Below are 18,060 nucleotides of genomic sequence, written 5' to 3' on the forward strand. Positions count from 1 at the left end.
CATTAATATTCAATATTTTGATCAGTAACTTCATATTTTCGTTAGTATTCAATATTTTGATCTGTAACTTCATGTTTTCGTTATTATTCAATATTTTGATCTGTAATTTCATGTTCCCGTTAATATTAATATTTTGATCAGTAACTTCATGTTCCCGTTAATATTCATTATTTTGATCACTAATTTAACATTCCCGTTAATATTCAATATTTTGATCACTAACTTCATGTTCCCGTTAATATTAAATAATTAAAATTAATTTACAAATTAAATATGTTATTTCATATATAAAAATATTTGAATAATTATTTCTATATATAAATAATTTTGTTTTGGAATTATGTATAAAAATATTTAAATCAATAATAAACTTAAACTTGTTATTATTTAATATTTAATTAAATGTGTTAATATCAGTATCATATACGTGTATCATATAAGTACTCGTGTGTATCCGTACTATATTATTTCGTATATGGATGGAATTGATCCGTTAAAATTTTAATTTTAATGTTCAATTATATATATATATATATATATATATATATATATATATATATATATATATATATATATATATATATATATATATATATATATATATATATATATATATATATATATATATTGATATAAACTTGTCCGATTAAAAATTTAAATTTTATAAATAAGAAAGAAATAAGAGTGTTTACACAAATATGATTTTTTAGTAAAAAAAAACAAATATGATTCTAGTTTTAATACTGAATTTAGTGTAATTAATTTTATCTACACCTTATCTATAACTTAATTTTCGTCATAAAAGTCATCTAGTTAAATAAGATATTAAGAAGAAATGAATGATTAATATTAAATACACGTGTATATTAAATTATTGGTGGATGAAGGAAGTATCCGCACTCAATTTTTCCCACTTGGCTAGTTATTTACAACATTAGATAAGCATAATCCAAAATAAGATAATGAAAAATCTCATCATTTAAGAATCTTGAATTCTTGCAACTGCAAGCATTAATCTTATAAATGTTGGAAATTTTCTTGTAACTATTGAATTCATGTTTATATTGAATTCATGTTTATAAAATAACTATTGAATATAATAATTAAATAATAATTTAATAATATATTCTAATATCTTACATCTAAAATTATATTTTTAAATCACTATTTTCTTCTCTAATGCTTCATCCCCATCTTCCACCATTACAGTTATTAAATCAGTACTTTTTAACACAATTTTTTTCAACTCCAATTATCAAAATGAAACCATAACTTTGTAACAGCAATTTGTTTTACCATAAAGTTGAATCCAACACCAACCTGTAACCTCTAACAAAACCAAATTTTAACACATACTAAAGAACAACAACTTAACATGTTGAATTAATGGTTAAAAGAAGTTGAAAGGAGTGAAAGTGCTGACTGAAGGCTTGTCATAGTAGTAACTAACGGCGAGCTGAACCTTTTGGCGATGCAAGCTTGTTTTCTATGAATCTGAAGCAATTAGAGAGGTTTGGAGATACCAACCATTTTTAACAAAGATGCAGCTATGTGTTTTGCTGCTGTATCAGTTTATGTGCAGGGCTCTTGGCAAATCTTGTATTAAACACAGGTGAAACTGTGGAGGTCCAAATCAACTCTAATCCAAAAGTACTAATTTTGGTTTGATCCAGGTAACTTAGATAATAAATTATTTGAGAACTTAGAATAATTTCTCGATAGATAAACAAACTTATCCTGGTGGTTTATGACATACCAACTATTACCTGTTAAAATGGATTTAGGATAAAAGCAAAGCTTAAAATGTAACAATTGACATATGTGTCTTCATAATTCATGCCTCACTCTAAAGAAGAATCCAGTCTTTGTTGTGAAAATTACCTGGCAAGTTCCACTCATTCACTCAGTAGTAGCACTTAATAGATTTCAAGAACAAAGCTAAGATTAATAAAATCTTGGTTATAATTTCTATCAGGTTATATTTTTATCAATATAGAGCCGCTTCTTGTTGTGGACCATGAGCAGAACCTTGGATTATAGGCAAAAAAACACTTACCAACAAAGGGCGGACTCTGCCAAAGCATTTTAACCCCATTTGAGGAAACCACTGCCATGTAATTACGCTTTTGAAGTAAACTGACATCCATGAGAGGAGAACAAAGTAAGTCTACAAACCTGCAGCATTAAAACAGCAGAGTCTGTAACACACAGCATGTGTAGATTGAAAACAACTCCACATGAGAAGCCCTTCTCATAGCTGGACACTCTACATGAGAAGCCCTTCTATAGAGACTCAAACCAAAAACAATCGCAACAGCATCCGTAGCACAACACTCGTATAGGTCCAATCAACTTCTCACCTTTACATTTTTATGCAAATGGTTAGATCTAACTGACTTAAACTGATACTAAATAAGACAACAAAGATCACAATATCCATGCAGTCTTTGGCTACCGAGATATTCGAATGGACCGATAGGTGTATCACTGACTGTTATGCCGATAAAAGCTTTTGCGTAATTGGCGCTGTCGATATGCATCCACTTCACATACTTTCTTGCTTTTTCATTGTAAATAACTTTTGGTCTCTCAAACACAGTTTGCTGTCCCTAAAAGGCACATGTGAATCACCATTTGCAATAGACTCAATCAATCTCTTCAGTTCTATATTACCTTGATTAATTTTTGCAGTCCGTAAAATTAGTGAGAGTAAGGATCCTGCTGTTGCTGGGAGATGGACAGTTGAATCTGTGGCTTGTTGATCTGCTTAAACAATATTAGAAATAAAAATATCAACAAATGGATATAAAGTGATTGATTTTCAACCAAAAATAAATAAATAAAGTGTTTATTATAATTCTAAAATGACTATTTGTATGTTGAGAGGAACTAAATATTCAGATGTGATTAGCTAGATAGAACGTAGTCGGGTGAAAGAATAGTCAAGTATGGGATGATAATTACTATTAGGAATATAGGTTGGGTTTCCCTTGTGTTGGCCCAATTCTCTCCCCTTCCATTCTGTCAAAATTTGGTTATGAATTCGGTTATGAGTTGGCTCTAAAAGAATTAACTAATTATGATTCTCTATTCCTAATTGTTCAATTCAATTGAAAATATAACCTATGGATCATCCACAAACACATCCAAATCATTCAATGCTCATGATAGCAAACAGTATAAAGCAAACTATTCTTCTATCATAGAGTAATTATAAAGTTCATGTAGCATGAGGCCAGGCAAGATGTCTACAATAAATGATACCTTAGATGAAGTAGATTGCATTGGAGAACCTATTGACCCATCGTTTGCAATTGGCTGACTGTCTTTAACCTTGAAAACATTTCATATGAATATAATATATGATCAAATTAAAGGCAAGCAACTAATTTTTGAAAGCAAAAAGACTAATCATCACAGCCAGTTTGATTGTACATCAAATAGGATCTAAATTAGAAGTGAATGCAGTCAGGACATTTTATTGTCATGGCAGCTGTAGGCGCCACTTGGCTCCCTCGCCCAAAGGATATATTCTATAATAATATTTACCTTGGAGCTGCAAAATAAGTAGTTAGTTATAGGGCCTCTGCAATGGCAATTGAATGTTGGTAAGAAATTTTTACAGTTAGACCCCTGCAATTATCAGCAACACAATCTGTTTCATTTAGGGCCTCTGCAACACCTCTTGAATCATCAAGCAACAATCTCCTATTGGTGACCAGAAAATGAGAAATTAGTATGAACTCTTTGATTGAATATCGTTAGATTTGTACATCAAGTATAAAAAATCTTTAGTGTCCTAATTCAAAACCATGAGAGTTAATTAAGATTACATTAAAGTAAAAAAGAGAATGAATTCCACTTTACAGGTGTAATCATCACAGCTACCGAATTTTAAGAGATACCAATCGACAAAGATGGTGGTGATCTTAATGACATTCCACTTATTGTAATCGTGGTCTTATCTATATGTGAAGTAATTGTTTGAGAAAATGTTAGAAGAATTATGGCAGGCACAATTAAATTTACCTGAGTTCTACCCTTCCTGATAGCTATATGCAATGTTGTATTGCCCTTATAATCAACCATGTTTATTGTTGATGGATATGCTTTTATCAACTCCCTCATTACCATGCTACAACACTTTTATTGACAACAAAATAGGTGTAGCACTTATTACTTCACCTGTATAGATAGGTGCAACACTTTTTCGCATCAGTCCCCGTTTTGAGATGAAATTATGAACAAAGAATATGTATTAGTTATAAAATAATACGGGAAATGTGTGCGTCATTTTAGAAAACAGTCACAACTACTCAACATGATTATCAACAAAGAATAACATATACAAAATATGGAAAGAGAAAAGTGAGCACGTTGGCAGATTCAGCAGGAACTAATCTATCTCCATCAACATAAGAATATTGTGGCTGAAACCATAAGAGAAATTCTTTAGTTCAATACACATGTACATGAATAACACAATGCTATTAGAAATACATGAGAGAGTTATGAGAATCGTATTAGCGGTCTGTTAGAACGAGATTTGTTCTGATCAATATTCTTAGTTTTGATGATAACAAGCATATGAATTTTGTATGAGATAATGTGGTACTCTAATACTATGCAATTTCCATTTCAGGAATTATATAAAGAGTATGCACAAAATCAGCGCAAGAAGCACTGACTCAGAAGGTTCAACATGCAACATCAGAACATGGTCTGGCAAGACAAAATAAGATGGTCAAGCAGAATCAGAACATGGGTCTATGGAAGCATCAGAAGAACTTGAGATCATATGCAGAAGCACTGAAGTTCTCATGGTATCACGCTCAGAAGCACTTCAAGGTCAGAAGACAAGAAGATGCTCTGCACCAAGCTGTTTGACTCTGATGACATTCAAACGTTGTTTACACAAACATCTGATCAGAAGCAAGTACTAGACTGGCAGGCTACGCTGACTGACAAAAGGAACGTTAGAAGCTATTAAAGGCAACGTCAGTAGACACAGCAAAAACAAGGCTCGAGGTAGTTGACAAAAGAGTGAAACATTAAATGTAATGCTGTACGGATTACGCAAAGCATTAAATGCTCCCAACGGTCATCTTCTCAAGTGCCTATAAATATGAAGTTCTGATGAGAAGCAAGGTTACAACTCACGAATTAAAACTCTGAACCAACTTGCAGAAACGCTGTTCAACTCAAAAGCTCTCAAACTTCATCATCAAACTCACAACATTGCTGCTGTATATCTTAGTGAGATTTAAGCTTAATCTTAAGAGAAAATCACAGTTGTGATAATAGCTTTATTAGAAGCATTGTAACTCTTAGAATTTGTTTACATTAAGTTGTAAGAACTAGAGTGATCAGGTTGTTGATCAGTATACTCTAGAAAGTCTTAGAAGGTATCTAAGCAGATTGTTCCTAGAGTGATCAAGTTGTGATCAGTATACTTTAGAAGACTTAGCAGTTGGCTAAGTGGAAAGCCATTGTAATCTCGTGTGATTAGTGGATTAAATCCTCAGGTGAGGTAAATCACTCCAAGGGGGTGGACTGGAGTAGTTTAGTTAACAACGAACCAGGATAAAAATCATTGTGCAAATTGTTTTTATCTTACAAGTTTTAAACCTACACTTATTCAAACCCCCCCTTTCTAAGTGTTTTTCTATCCTTCAATTGGCATCAGAGCGCCGGTTCTAAGGTGCAAGCACTTAACCGTGTTTAGAAAAGATTCAGGAAGAGAAAAACATTAAGTCAAGATGGTTGAGACTCCACCACCTTCATCTACATCTACATCTGGCTCAGCTGAGCAATACAATGGAAATGGTAACAATGGTTATACTAGACCACCAGTATTTGATGGTGAAAACTTTGAATACTGGAAAGATAAACTTGAAAGTTACTTCCTTGGTCTAGATGGTGACTTATGGGATCTTCTGGTGGATGGTTACAAACATCCAGTGAACGTTACTGGCGTAAGGCTTACAAGACAAGAAATGAATGATGATCAAAAGAAGCTTTTCAAAAATCATCATAAATGTAGGACTGTTTTGCTGAATGCTATCTCTCATGCTGAGTATGAGAAGATATCTAACAGGGAAACTGCCTATGATATATATGAGTCATTGAAAATGACCCATGAAGGAAATTCTCAAGTCAAGGAGACCAAAGCTCTTGCTCTAATCCAGAAATATGAAGCTTTCAAGATGGAGGATGATGAAGATATTGAGAAGATGTTCTCAAGATTTCAAACGCTAACTGCTGGATTAAGAGTTCTGGACAAAGGCTACACCAAGGCTGATCATGTAAAGAAGGTAATCAGAAGCTTACCCAGAAGATGGGGTCCAATGGTGACTGCATTCAAGATTGCAAAGAATCTGAATGAGGTTTCGTTGGAAGAGCTAATCAGTGCCTTGAGAAGCCATGAGATAGAGCTGGATGCAAATGAGCCTCAGAAGAAAGGTAAGTCTATTGCATTAAAATCTAATATTAAAAAATGCACTAACGCTTTTCAGGATGAAGAAGTAGATTCTGAAGAATCAGAATCAGAAGAAGAAGATGAACTGTCCATGATCTCCAGAAGGGTAAACCAACTCTGGAAGAGTAAGCAAAGGAAGTTCAAAAGCTTCAGAAGTTCAAAGAAGTTTGAACGAGGAGAATCTTCTGGTGGCAGAAGATCTGACAAGAAGAAGGTCGTCTGCTATGAGTGCAATGAGCCTGGACACTTCAAGAATGAATATCGAAAACTTCAGAAGGAGAATCCCAAGAAGAAGTTTCATAAGAAGAAAGGTCTTATGGCAACATGGGATGATTCTGAATCAGAATCAGAATCAGACTCTAAAGGAGAGCAAGCAAACCTTGCACTGATGGCCACAGTAGATGATGGATCAGAATCTACATCAGAATCAGATTCTGAAGAGGTATTTTCTGAACTATATAGAGAAGAGTTAGTTTCCAGTTTAACAGAACTTCTGGAACTCAAGGCTCATCTTAGTATCAAATACAAAAAGCTGAAAAAGAAATTTGAATTTGAAACTAAGAAGCTGGAAGTGGAAAATTCTGAACTGAAGGAAAAAGTTTTAAAATTATCCAAAGATATTGGATCTCCTTCTGAATCAGAAAAATCCATTCCTAGCCTCAATCATATTCTGAAAGAATATGACTCGAGCTTCAGAAAGTTCCTATCTAGAAGTATTGGCAGAAGTCATCTTGCTTCTAAGATACATGGTGTTTCTGGAAACAAAAGGTTTGGTTTTGGCTATGAGGGTGATACCTCACATAAATTTGAACCTGTTGATGATTTGAAAATCACATACAAGACATTGTATGATCAGTTCAAATATGGCCACTCACATGATATCAAGCTCACATCACATGCACAGAGTTTTAACACTACACACACCAAGAAGCATGTGACACAACCTAAAAGATATCATGCTGCCAAACCCAAAGAATATCATGCTGTTCCTCCTGTTACTTATCATGCTAAACCCAAGTTCAATCAGAACTTAAGGAAAACTAAAAAGAAAGGACCCAAGAAATTGTGGGTACCTAAGGAGAAGATAATTTCTGTTGCAGATATCCTTAGCAGCAAAGAAAACAAAGCACAAAATGTCATGGTACCTGGACTCTGGGTGCTCGCGACACATGACGGGAAGAAGGTCTATGTTCCAAGACCTGGTGCTTAAGTCTGGTGGAGAAGTCAAGTTTGGAGGAGATCAGAAGGGCAAAATTATTGGCTCTGGAACCATAAGTATTGGTAACTCTCCTTCCATAACTAATGTACTTCTTGTAGAAGGATTAGCGCATAACTTACTGTCCATAAGTCAATTAAGTGACAATGGTTATGACATAATCTTCAATCAAAAGTCTTGCAAGGCTGTAAGTCAGAAGGATGGCTCAATCCTATTTACAGGCAAGAGAAAGAACAACATCTATAAGATTGATCTTTCTGATCTTGAGAAGCAGAAGGTGACTTGTCTTATGTCTGTTTCTGAAGAGCAATGGGTCTGGCACAGAAGATTAGGACATGCTAGTTTGAGAAAGATTTCTCAGATTAACAAACTAAATCTGGTCAGAGGTCTCCCAAATCTGAAATATAAATTAGATGCTCTTTGTGAAGCATGTCAGAAGGGCAAGTTCTCCAGACCTGCATTCAAATCTAAGAATGTTGTCTCTTCCTCAAGGCCGTTAGAACTTCTGCACATTGATCTGTTTGGACCAGTCAAAACAGCATCTGTCAGAGGGAAGAAATATGGATTAGTCATCGTAGATGATTATAGCCGCTGGACATGGGTAAAGTTCTTAAAACACAAGGATGAGTCTCATTCAGTGTTCTTTGAATTCTGCACTCAGATCCAATCTGAGAAGGAGTGCAAAATCATAAAGGTCAGAAGTGATCATGGTGGCGAATTTGAGAACAGATTCTTTGAGGAGTTCTTCAAAGAAAATGGTATTGCCCATGATTTCTCTTGCCCTAGAACTCCATAGCAAAATGGAGTTGTAGAGCGAAAGAATAGGACTCTATAAGAAATGGCCAGAACCATGATCAATGAGACCAATATGGCTAAGCACTTCTGGGCAGAAGCAATAAACACTGCATGTTATATTCAGAATAGAATCTCTATAAGACCTATTCTAAATAAGTCTCCTTATGAATTGTGGAAGAACAAAAAGCCCAATATTTCATATTTTCATCCTTTTGGATGTGTGTGTTTTATTCTAAATTCTAAAGATCATCTTGGTAAGTTTGATTCTAAGGCACAAAAATGTTTCCTTCTTGGATATTCTGAACGCTCTAAAGGCTACAGAGTATACAATACTGAAACATTGGTTGTAAAAGAATCAATCAATATCAGATTTGATGATAAGCTTGGTCTTGAAAAGCCAAAGCAGTTTGAGAATTTTGCAGATATAGATATTGACATATCAGAAGCTGTAGAACCAAGAAGCAAAGCTCCAGAAGCTGAAAGTCTCAGAAGCAAAGAATCAGAAGATCAAGTTGCAGCATCTTTAGAGAATCTCAGAATTTCTGAAGAACCAACAGTCAGAAGATCTTCTAGACTCACCTCAGCTCACTCAGAAGATGTGATCCTTGGAAAGAAAGATGATCCTATCAGAACAAGAGCATTCCTTAAGAACAATGCAGAATGTCAATTAGGTCTTGTTTCCTTGATCGAGCCAACTTCTGTTGATCAAGCTCTAGAAGATCCAGACTGGATAATTGCCATGCAAGAAGAACTAAATCATTTTACAAGGAATGATGTATGGGATTTGGTTCCTAGACCAAAAGGATTCAACATCATTGGTGCTAAGTGGGTGTTCAGAAACAAGCTTAGTGAGAAGGGAGAAGTGGTAAGAAACAAAGCCAGACTGGTGGCTCAGGGATATAATCAGCAAGAAGGGATTGACTATACAGAAACCTTTGCACCAGTGGCCAGGTTAGAATCTATTCGCTTATTAATTTCTTTTGCCACTCAACATAACATCACTCTATAGCAGATGGATGTTAAGAGTGCCTTCTTAAATGGTTATATAGATGAGGAAGTCTATGTCCACCAACCTCCTAGTTTTGAAGACTTTAAGTCTCCAGAACATGTTTTCAAACTTAAGAAATCATTTTATGGATTGAAGCAAGCTCCCAGAGCTTGGTATGAAAGATTAAGTTCTTTCCTTCTGGACATTGGTTTCACTAGAGGACAAGTGGACACGACTATTTTCTGTAAAATGTCTAAGAAGGACATTTTAATTTGTCAAATTTATGTTGATGATATTATTTTTGGAACATCTAATGCTTCACTTGGAAAGGAGTTTGCTAAGTCTATGCAGGCTGAATTTGAAATGAGTATGATGGGTGAACTCAAGTATTTCCTTGGGATTCAAATCAACCAAACTTCTGATGGAACTTATGTTCATCAAACAAAGTATATGAAAGAACTTCTGAAGAAGTTTAATCTTTCTGAAAGCAAAGAAGCCAAAACTCCTATGCATCCAACGTGTGTTCTAGGTAAGGATGAGGTAAGTAAGAAGGTAGATCAGAAGTTGTACAGAGGTATGATTGGATCTCTTCTATATTTAACTGCTTCTAGACCTGACATTCTATTTAGTGTTTGTTTGTGTGCTAGATTCCAATCAGATCCTAGAGAATCTCACTTAACTGTTGTTAAGAGAATTCTGAGGTATCTGAAAGGTACTACTAATGTTGGTTTAGTCTACAGAAGATCTAAAGAATACAACTTAGTAGGATTCTGTGATGCTGACTATGCTGGAGACAGAATTGAAAGGAAGAGTACTTCTGGAAGTTGTCAATTTCTTGGAAGTCATTTGATCTCCTGGTACAGCAAGAAGCAAGCTACCATAGCCCTATCAACAACAGAAGCAGAATATTTTGCTGCTGCTGGGTGTAGCACACAAATGCTCTGGATGAAGAGTCAGCTAGAAGATTATCAGATATATGAGAGTAACATTCCTATTTTCTGTGATAATACTTCTGCTATTTGTTTATCTAAGAATCCTATCTTACATTCCAAAGCTAAACATATTGAGATTAAACATCATTTTATGAGGGACTATGTTCAGAAGGGTGTTCTCTCTTTGAACTTTGTGGATACAGACCATCAATGGGATGATATCTTTACAAAACCCCTTGCTGAAGATAGGTTTTAGTTCATTCTGAAGAATATCAGTATGGATTTATGCCCAGAATGAGAAAATGAGAAGATCTTATGTATGGGTATCTTCTGAAATGCGTTAGGATTTTATGTTTATAAGAAGTTCTGATAATGATCAATTGAAGTTCTGATTCCGTTATTACTAACGTTTCATTATCTAAGTTGATTCAGAAGCTCTTTTAAAGCAAAACAGCTGTCACCAGTCTTTCCTGAAAAATGAACATGTGTTCACTATTTTTGGACAAGCATGCGTGCAGTTGAGGAGACGCCGCCCTAGGTAACTGTGCAAATCAGTTCATTTTGTCACTTTATCTCTCCTAACGCCATTTCTCATTAAATGCATATTAATGTCATGTTTTTTCTGTAATCATTTCCTTTTATTTTTTATTTTATTTTCTTTCATTCAAACCGTTTAAATAACCCGCTTCACTTTCATTTCATCTTTTTCGCTCTCTCTCTCTATTCTTGTGTCTCTCTCTCTCTCTTTGCTTTTCTCTCTCAAACCCTAGTTTTTGATCTGTAACCAAGCACTTCGTCATGAATTCCTCATCAAGTTCCTCTAGCCCAGTAGAAAGACTCACTTCCACTCAAATACTTCTCAGAAAGCATGGGTATGCTCCGTTAAAGACATGCACTATACCCACTGAAGATTTCGAAGTTCTGTATGAGTCCGCTGTGGACTTTGAAAACCTAAGAGCAAATGGTTTTCAACCTGACGCAAGGATATTAGAACAAGGATGGTCAAACTATCTTGATAGATTGGTGGGACCAATTTATCCTGACCTGGTGAAGGACTTCTGGGTTCATGCAACTGTTACTCCAACTGCAATCATCTCCTTCGTGTTAGGGCATGAAGTTGTAGTTACTGAAAAGTTGATAAGGAAGTTATACAACCTGGAGGATGAAGAAGGTTGCACTGGTCCTCTTCCTGGAAGAGTTAACAGGTTTCAGGTTGAACATCAAATCTCTCATGCTATCGGTATTGAATCTCATAAAACTGGTACTTTGAGGGCGTTTTATCAGGTGTGGGCTGAAATTATTCTGAGCTCTCTTCATCACAGAAAGAAGTTATTCTCCTCCTCTGCCTACATCAGTCCTGATCACAAATACACTCTCTTCTGCATTGGAAGAAGATTGGAACTCAACATTTCTCACATTCTGTTTGAGAATCTGAAGACATCTATTGTAGAGTCTAGAGATGAAGAACGTGCGAAGTGTCCTCACATTCCAAGAAATACTATTCCTTATGCCAGAATGATCTCTGATATTCTGATAGAAGGAAATTTGTTGGATTCTATAAGGACCACTGGAGCGTCCCAATTCCTTGGAGTTGTTCAAGGTCCACTCTTCAATGGTGTTGATCTGTTCAGACTTGATCTCATCAGGAACGTAACTTCTATTGGTACAAGCTTTCTAGACATTCTGACAAGAAGAGTTCCTGTTGAAGGCTTTGCTACTATGTTCCATTTAGAACTTCACAAGGCTGTAAAGCATTACTTGGAAGCTTTTGTTAGGACTCAATCTGCCGTTGATCCTGCGTGGATTCGTGGTAGAGTGCTTCCTTCTCTTGCTGATCTTCAGAAGAAGGATCAGAAGAAGCAAGAAGCAAAGCTGAAGAGAAAGGTTGCAGAAGAAGCTGCTAGATAAGCTAAGAGGCAGAAGGTCACTTATGATCCTCTCAAAGTAGACTCGTTCCAAGCAATTCGTACTGGTAACTTCTCCAGGCAGGCATATCAACCACCTCCTTCTGAACCTCAAACTTCTACCCAACCGCCTCCTTCTGAACCACAAAACAACTTCACCATACCAAATCCACCTCCACCATCTCTATCTACACCTGTCTTGAACCCTACACCACTAAATATCCATCCCCCAACTTCTTTTGATATGCCATCATCATCAATCCCCATCATAAATATACCATCCTCATCAACTCAAATCACTGATATCCCTTCCTCCTCAATCCTTCCCATAGATATTCCATCCTCTTCAACCACTGCACCTCCACCTCCTCTATCCCATCCCCTAACTACCAGAAAATCCAACCCTTACTTCCTTCTCTACCCTGACTACAAATTCACCTTCAACCCACCTGAACCTGAACCCCATATCTACCTGGAGATGTTCAGAAATGAAGTGATTAGTAGGCTGGACCTTTTGAAGGATGCTTCCTTCCATGGTCTTGATGATGTTTCCACAAGAAACCTCTGGAGAAGCTTTCGCCAGGATTTTCAAGTGGGTGCTATGGCTGTTCAGAAGAGACTAGTAGCTGCTCCTCCTGGCTATGCTGGTTATCTTCTTGAGGGAGATAATGGTATCTACTATCATCCCATCAGAAACAGGAGAGTTCTTGAAGAGAAGCGTTTTACTGATGAACTTGAGGAAGCAAGAATTGCTGCAGTAATGGAAGCCAATCCTTGCAGAGATATTGTGGTCTGGAGACCTCAGTATCCAGTTCTGACTGGAGACTTCAAGTTCTTGTTTGACTTGCTGAGGGAAAATCCTTCTGTGGAAGACCCAAACTTGGTCATTCCATAAGTTGTTGATCCTCCAGAAGTTGAAGGTCTTTCTGCCCCAAGGAATCTGGCTTCCATTCTTCAGGCTCTTGAGAATGGAGATTCTGAGGTGCCTGCTGCAGAATATGGAGATGCTTCTATGGAAGAAGCAGATGCTGAAGATCATCCTGCTGACAGTATTCCTGTTGAGGAAAATCAAGGTGATGGTCTGACTATAGAAGCTGCGGTTCAGAATGCTATCCCTCTAGACAGAAGTTGTGAAGCTTCTTCTGATGAACCTTCTCGTCTCGCAAGGACTCTGGAAGTTATTCAGAAGAACCAGGCTGAGCTATCTTCTCGCATGGATGAGCAATGAACGATCAATGCTGAATTCCGCACCTTCATGGAGAGGCAGTCTGAGAGCAACAATGGGATTCATGACATGCTGGCCAAGATCATGTCCAAGCTAGGGTCATCTTAGTCTTTGAGTCTTAGTTGTTTTCCTTGTTTGCTGCATCTGTTTTTCTTAGCATCCCTCTTGTACTTCTGATAAAGTTCTCTTTGGCAAATATATGAAATCTATCTTTTCTTCTCTCATATTGTTTGTCTTGTTTTTTCATCTGAATCTTTTATGTATTTGATGTTATGACAAAAAGGGGGAGAAATATGTGATAAATGATCTGATTTATTTTATCAGTTGCTGGGAAAAAGGCTCCACATTTCTAACAGAAGTTGCAAAGTTCTATGTCTTTGAGTGTTTTGCAGGAATTGAAGATCCTCTTTAAAAGCTCAACATGAGAAGCAAAGACATGGGGAAAAGCAATTCTGTATAGAATCAAGCTCATGGAAATTGAAGCAAGCTGAGTGCTGTAAAGCTTCAAGATCAGAAGCAAGAAGGAAGAATGTTCTGATATTTTAACTCATTCTTATTCCTTATATGTTCTGATGCATGTTTTTAGTTATAAAATATGCTCTGTAACATTACTTGTTTTTGCTCTGATACATATTATATGTTCTGATACATATTTTATGTTCTGACTCATTCATGCTGACTTTTGTCGTTTAGCTTGTTCTGTAACATTTCAGGATGTAGAGATGCTCTGGTACATTCAACAATGTTCTGATACAATCTAGCATGAAATGATTCAAGAAGAAATTCAAGTTCTGAAGCTGTCCTATGGAAGCAAGAATCAGAAGTTGTGAATGTTCTGAAGATCTAAGCATATGTGATCGTCTCAACTGAAATGGAAAATACTCAGGGAAGTCCTTTATTTATTAAAATTCTTCCAGTATTTATTTCAGGGGGAGATTGTTAATCTCAGGGGGGAGATTGTTAATCTCAGGGGGAGACATATTCACACACTATGTTTATATGCTTATGCAATAGCTGTGTAATTGTCTTTAGCCGTCTGACATTCTGATCGCAAATTCATATCATTTATGTATGTTTTTGTCATCATCAAAAAGGGGGAGATTGTTAGAACAAGATTTGTTCTGATCAATATTCTTAGTTTTGATGATAACAAGCATATGAATTTTGTATGAGATAATGTGGTACTCTAATACTATGCAATTTCCATTTTGGGAATTATATAAAGAGTATGCACAAAATCAGCGTAAGAAGCATTGACTCAGAAGGTTCAGCATGCAACATCAGAACATGGTCTGGCAAGACATCAGAAGATGGTCAAGCAGAATCAGAACATGGGTCTATGGAAGCATCAGAAGAACTTGATATCAGAAGCAGAAGCACTGAAGTTCTCATGGTATCACGCTCAGAAGCACTTCAAGGTCAGAAGACAAGAAGATGCTCTGCACCAAGCTGTTTGACTCTGATGACATTCAAACGTTGTTTAGACAATCATCAGATCAGAAGCAAGTACTAGACTGGCAGGCTACGCTGACTGACAAAAGGAACGTTAGAAGCTATTAAAGGCAACGTCAGTAGACACAGCAAAAACAAGGCTCGAGGTAGTTGACAAAAGAGTGAAACATTAAATGTAATGCTGTACGGATTACGCAAAGCATTAAATGCTCCCAAAGGTCATCTTCTCAAGTGCCTATAAATATGAAGTTCTGATGAGAAGCAAGGTTACAACTCACGAATCAAAACTTTGAACCAACTTGCAAAAACGCTGTTCAACTCAAAAGCTCTCAAACTTCATCATCAAACTCACTACATTGCTGCTGTAATATCTTAGTGAGATTTAAGCTTAAACTTAAGAGAAAATCACAGTTGTGATAATAGCTTTATTAGAAGCATTGTAACTCTTAGAATTTGTTTACATTAAGTTGTAAGAACTAGAGTGATCAGGTTGTTGATCAGTATACTCTAGAAAGTCTTAGAAGGTATCTAAGCAGATTGTTCCTAGAGTGATCAAGTTGTGATCAGTATACTTTAGAAGACTTAGCAGTTGGCTAAGTGGAAAGCCATTGTAATCTCGTGTGATTAGTGGATTAAATCCTCAGGTGAGGTAAATCACTCCAAGGGGGCAGACTGGAGTAGTTTAGTTAACAACGAACCAGGATAAAAATCATTGTGCAAATTGTTTTTATCTTACAAGTTTTAAACCTACACTTATTCAAACCCCCCCTTTCTAAGTGTTTTTCTATCCTTCAATTGGCATCAGAGCGCCGGTTCTAAGGTGCAAGCACTTAACCGTGTTTAGAAAAGATTCAGGAAGAGAAAAACATTAAGTCAAGATGGTTGAGACTCCACCACCTTCATCTACATCTACATCTGGCTCAGCTGAGCAATACAATGGAAATGGTAACAATGGTTATACTAGACCACCAGTATTTGATGGTGAAAACTTTGAATACTGGAAAGATAAACTTGAAAGTTACTTCCTTGGTCTAGATGGTGACTTATGGGATCTTCTGGTGGATGGTTACAAACATCCAGTGAACGTTACTGGCGTAAGGCTTACAAGACAAGAAATGAATGATGATCAAAAGAAGCTTTTCAAAAATCATCATAAATGTAGGACTGTTTTGCTGAATGCTATCTCTCATGCTGAGTATGAGAAGATATCTAACAGGGAAACTGCCTATGATATATATGAGTCATTGAAAATGACCCGTGAAGGAAATTCTCAAGTCAAGGAGACCAAAGCTCTTGCTCTAATCCAGAAATATGAAGCCTTCAAGATGGAGGATGATGAAGATATTGAGAAGATGTTCTCAAGATTTCAAACGCTAACTGCTGGATTAAGAGTTCTGGACAAAGGCTACACCAAGGCTGATCATGCAAAGAAGGTCATCAGAAGCTTACCCAGAAGATGGGGTCCAATGGTGACTGCATTCAAGATTGCAAAGAATCTGAATGAGGTTTCGTTGGAAGAGCTAATCAGTGCCTTGAGAAGCCATGAGATAGAGCTGGATGCAAATGAGCCTCAGAAGAAAGGTAAGTCTATTGCATTAAAATCTAATATTAAAAAATGCACTAACGCTTTTCAGGCTGAAGAAGTAGATTCTGAAGAATCAGAATCAGAAGAAGAAGATGAACCAGATGAAAGATCGTCATCGATTACAAATGGCATAAGTTATTGTTAATTCTATGGTTCGAAGCCATCAAATTCGTTCTTCCACTTCCACAATTGATGTTACAGAGAAGAGAAGCAGAAGAAGAACAAAATCACAATGAGGATCGATTGAAGAAGAAGAGGGTTAGAATTTGTGGAAATTTTGGTACCCGTGCGAGAGAGAGAGAGAGAGAGAGAGAGAGAGAGAGAAAGGATGAGAGATTTTGGGATGGTTGGATATGAACATGGAAACGTTTCTGTTTCCGTTCCTATGATTGTTGGTTGTAACCGCTGATGAATGGTTATAAAATTGGATTGAATTGAATTGAATAAAATAAAGGAAATAGAAAATTGGAAGAAGAAAAAATGTAACCGTGAGATGCTGATGTGGATTTTTGTGGGAAGAGATGCTGGTGTGGCATAGCTTAGAGATGAGATAGTGGTAGACTCTTCTTATATGATAGATTAGATAGAAAAAAGAGGGAGTTAATTTGGAAACGTGGGTTAAGAAAAATTAAAAATAAAATAATAAGTTAGTGGAATAAATTTAGTTTTATGAAAAATTAAAAAAAACTAATAAAATTAGAAGTTAGTGGGATAAAATGAATCTAGATAATTAATAAAATATAATATAATAATTAAATAATTTAAGAAATTACATAATCATCCTTAATTTTGGCTCCAAAAACTCCTTAAGACACTTAACAACTTTAATTAATAAGATTTAGTTTTATGAAAAATTAAAAAAAAACTAATAAAATTAGAAGTTAGTGGGATAAAATGAATCTAGATAATTAATAAAATATAATATAATAATTAAATAATTTAAGAAATTGCATAATCACCCTTAATTTTGGCTCCAAAAACTCCTTAAGACACTTAACAACTTTAATTAATAAGATGTCAAAATACTTCATTCGAATTGGATAACACTGTAAAATTGTTTTCCCCCCACTGTATATTTCAGTGAAAAAAACAAATCAATACAATACAAATCACTGTTAGGTATGATTGTAGTTTTTTTTCATGTGCAAAAAATCATATTAGACATAAATGTAAAAACTCTTGGTAAAAATTTATTTTTTTAAAAGATTTTTAATAAAAATATTTAAGAAGAATTCATAGAAATGAACTCATTCCTTTATTTTAGAGCTTTTTCAACTGAGAAATCAAAGTAGCGTAAATAATATATAACTAGTAGTTTTACCTGTGCGATGCACGGAGAAATAAATTATGAATACATATTGTATTTTTATGAATTCATATTGTATTTTAAAATTAAATATCTTATATTTTTATTAAAAATTAATTAAAAATATAATAAGTATACTTATAATTCTAATTATTCTAATAAATATTTAAGAAAAAGAA

The 18,060-nt window shown here is 35.5% G+C and overlaps 1 long non-coding RNA gene across 3 annotated transcripts; it reads right to left on the reverse strand.

Annotated features, from left to right (window-relative positions):
- Window positions 1–812: 812 nt before the first annotated feature.
- Window positions 813–4,527, reverse strand: LOC131623129 (uncharacterized). 3 transcript variants are annotated; one of them, XR_009290145.1, is made up of 5 exons: window positions 4,030–4,527; window positions 3,550–3,708; window positions 3,265–3,333; window positions 2,361–2,763; window positions 813–2,175 (listed from the first exon to the last, which is right to left on the reverse strand). It is a non-coding gene; the product is annotated as an uncharacterized LOC131623129 (long non-coding RNA). The 3 variants fall into 3 exon arrangements; XR_009290144.1 differs by having other exon boundaries at window positions 813–1,881; window positions 2,057–2,763; XR_009290143.1 differs by having other exon boundaries at window positions 813–2,763.
- Window positions 4,528–18,060: the final 13,533 nt, after the last annotated feature.

This window comes from Vicia villosa, unplaced genomic scaffold (genome assembly GCF_029867415.1).
Source record: "Vicia villosa cultivar HV-30 ecotype Madison, WI unplaced genomic scaffold, Vvil1.0 ctg.000052F_1_1, whole genome shotgun sequence".
Classification (NCBI taxonomy): Eukaryota; Viridiplantae; Streptophyta; class Magnoliopsida; order Fabales; family Fabaceae; genus Vicia; species Vicia villosa.